The 3,418-nt window shown below is 38.0% G+C and overlaps 1 pseudogene; it reads right to left on the reverse strand.

Moving 5' to 3' along the window:
- Window positions 1-2,459: 2,459 nt before the first annotated feature.
- LOC104847778 overlaps window positions 2,460-3,418 on the reverse strand; it is a 2,063-nt pseudogene continuing 1,104 nt past the window's right edge.

Below are 3,418 nucleotides of genomic sequence, written 5' to 3' on the forward strand. Positions count from 1 at the left end.
TTTCACTTAAGAGTATATCCTCAATATGTATCCATTTTCCTATGAATGACTCTAATTTCTCATTCTTTATGTCTGAGTAGTATTCCATTTTATAGAAAAACCACATCTTCCTTATGCAGTTTCCAACAGATGGGCAGATGGGCTGTTTCCAAGTTTTAGCTATTACAAACTGTGCTGCTATAAACATTGGTGCACATATATCTCTGTGGTATGATTCTTTTAAATCTTTTGGAAAGATACCCAGCAGAGGGATGGCTGGGTCAAATGGAACCTCTAGACCTAGCTCTTTGAGGTATCTCCATACTGATTTCCATAGTGGTTGCACCAGTCTGCACTCCCACCAGCAGCGGAGAAGGATTCCTTTCTCCCCACAACCCCACCAACATTTGTTATTATTTTCCAACGTTGTAGGTTGTCTCTCAGTTCTGTTGATGGTTTCTTTTGCATTGCAGAAGCTTTTCAATAAGATGAGATCCCAGTTGTTGATTCTTTCTGCTAGTTCCCATGCTACTGAGGACTTGTTCATAAAGTCTTTTCCTATGCCAATGTCTTCAAGAGTTCTGCCTAATTTATCTTCCAGCAAGTTTAATGTTTCTGTTTTAATATTTAGGTCTTTAATCCACTTTGATTTTATTTTAGTGCATGGTGAAAGATAAGGGTCTAGTTTTAATCTTTTGCAGGTTGAGATCCAGTTTTTCCAACACCATTTATTAAAGAGGCTATCTTTCCTCCAGTGGGGATGGTCAGCTCCTTTGTCAAAGATGAGGTAGCTGAGTACACCCGGAGTTGTTTTTGTATCTTCCAGTCTATTCCACTGATCCTCAGGTCTGTTTCTTTGCCAGTACCATGCTGTTTTTATCACAGTGGCTTTGTGGTATAGTTTCAAATTGGGAATTGTTATACACGCTGCCATGTGTCTGTTACCTAGGATGGCTTTTGTTATTCTAGGTCTCTTATGGTTACAAATGAATTTTTTTATTCTTTTTCTAGTTTTGTGAAATATAGTGTTGGAATTTCAATTGGTATTCCATTGAATCTGCATATCAGTTTTGGTAGTATGGCCATTTTCACTATGTTTATTCTTCCTACCCAGGAGCAGGGGATATCTTTCCATTTTCTTATATCCTCTTCAATCTCTTTTTTCAGAGTGCTGTAGTTTTCAGTGTAGAAGTCTTTTGCTTCTTTTGTTAGATTGATTCCAAAATACTTCATTTTTGGGGGGTGCTATTGTGAAAGGAATTGTTTCCCTAATTTCTCACTCAGTGAGTCTGTTATTTGTGTACAAGAAGCCTATTGATTTTTGGGTGTTGACCTTGTATCCAGCTACTCTGGTAAAAGTGTCAATTAAGTCAAGAAGTCTTTTGGTAGAGTTTTTTGGGTCTTCAATGTAGAGTATCATATCATCAGCAAATAATGATAGTTTAACTTCTTCCTTTCCTATCTTTATTGCTTTAATTTCTTTCTCTTGTCTAATTGCTATGGCTAACTATATTGAAGAGGAGTGATGATAGTGGGCATCCTTGTCTTGTTTCTGATTTTAATGTGAAAGTTTTCAGTTTTTGGCCATTTAATATGATGTTGGTTATTGGTCTTTCATAGATAGCCTTTATTAAGTTGAGATATAGGCCATCTATTCCAATTTTTTGCAGGGTTTTTATCATGAATGGGTGTTGAATTTTGTCAAATCCTTTTTCTGCATCTATCGAGAGGATCATGTGGTATTTGTCCTTGATTTTGTTAATATAGTGTATTAAATTTATTTGTTTACATAAGTTGAACCATCCTTGCATCCCTGGAATAAATCTGACTTGGTCAGGATGTATGATCTTCTTGATGATCCTCTGTATTCTGTTTGCTAGTATCTTATTGAGGATTTTTGCATCTATATTCATTAAGGAGATTGGCCTGTAGTTCTCTTTTTTAGTTACATCTTTCCCTGGTTTGGGAATCAAAGTGATCAAAGTGATACTTGCTTCCAGTAATGAATTTGGAAGTACTGCTTCCCTTTGTATTTCATTGAAAAGTCTGAAGAGTAATGGCAGTAGTTCTTCTGTAAATGTCTTGTAAAATTCAGCAGTGAATCCATCAGGACCTGGGCTTTTCTTTGTTGGTAAGTTTTTAATTACATTTTCAATTTCACTGATTGTAATTGGGGTGTTTAAAATGTTTTTATCTTCTTCGTTCAACTTCATAAGTAGATAATTCAGACTCTCATGTTCTCATGATACACATAGAAGTGTCTCAATTACTGAATAACCTATTTCATATTATGGAAGCATATCTTTCTGTAAGACTCACTGATATATATTATACTGATACAAATATTAAGTAGGGCATAAGAATAAAATTTATCAAAGATAGAATTTTATGTACTCATATTAAGTCCTTTCATACCCTCTTGTTTAGCAAAGGAAATGACAAGGCACATGCATCAGGTGTGAGCTCCCTGAACTCCCCAACTATAAAGGTGGGAGGGCAACCATTTCGCTGTCCAGTTCAAATTTCCTCTGCCCCATCTGGTGAAAACAGGTAAGTTGATGGTTTCCATGGAGATTCTTCAAGGCAGGATGGATAGAGTTTCCCCACAGTGCATCAAAACTCTCTCCCTAAGCCCCACAGAATGCATTCAGATATGTGCTGCCACAGAGACCACTGGTCAAGTTCCAGATCATACTGGTAGGTGACATACTTAGCTCGCTCATTTAAGTAGGTTTCTCACATAAATACACAAAGAGAATTGGAGATCACAACAGCTCTAACACAAGGGTCAGAGTACCTCTTAGCAGGGATGCTGGCTGCCATTTTCCACTCGTTTTTATTCACATCATAAATTTCCACAGTTACTGAGGATCCATCTACAGTGCCAGAGGGCAGTCTTATGCCAGAATTGGTAGCAATATGTAGACCTCCAATGTAGAAAATCTTATCTCCAAAAGCTGCAGCTGAAGCAAAGGATCTGCTAGTCTGACTCATGGCCATTTCCACCCAAGAGTCAGACCTTGGAAAGTAATAGTACATGAGGTTCAGTGTCATCACATAGATGCAGTCATGGACCACAACTGCTGTACTCCACTGCCAAGTACAAGGAAAAGGGCTCACCATGGTCCACTCATCCTTCTCATAATTCCACAGTCCTCCGATTAAGTTCCCAGTCTACATTGTCCCCTCCAATCTCATAGGTATAGCTTTCACAGCAAACCAAAGATGGCTTTACGTGGATGAAAAGCATTGGCATCTTTGGAAACCAGGTATTCTGCTGTGCATCAAACCAATAAAAGCAATTCACAGTTCTGAAGGCAGTCTGAAGTTTACTTGTTTTGCTGTGGTTTGTTTTTGTGTTTTTCAGAGGAACCTGGCCCCCTGCTATGTAGATGTCATTGTCAGGGGTTACAACTGTTCCAACCTTATGCAGATCAGC

Source organism: Fukomys damarensis, unplaced genomic scaffold (assembly GCF_012274545.1).
Source record: "Fukomys damarensis isolate Sample0158 unplaced genomic scaffold, DMR_v1.0_HiC HiC_scaffold_16, whole genome shotgun sequence".
NCBI classification, from domain to species: domain Eukaryota; kingdom Metazoa; phylum Chordata; class Mammalia; order Rodentia; family Bathyergidae; genus Fukomys; species Fukomys damarensis.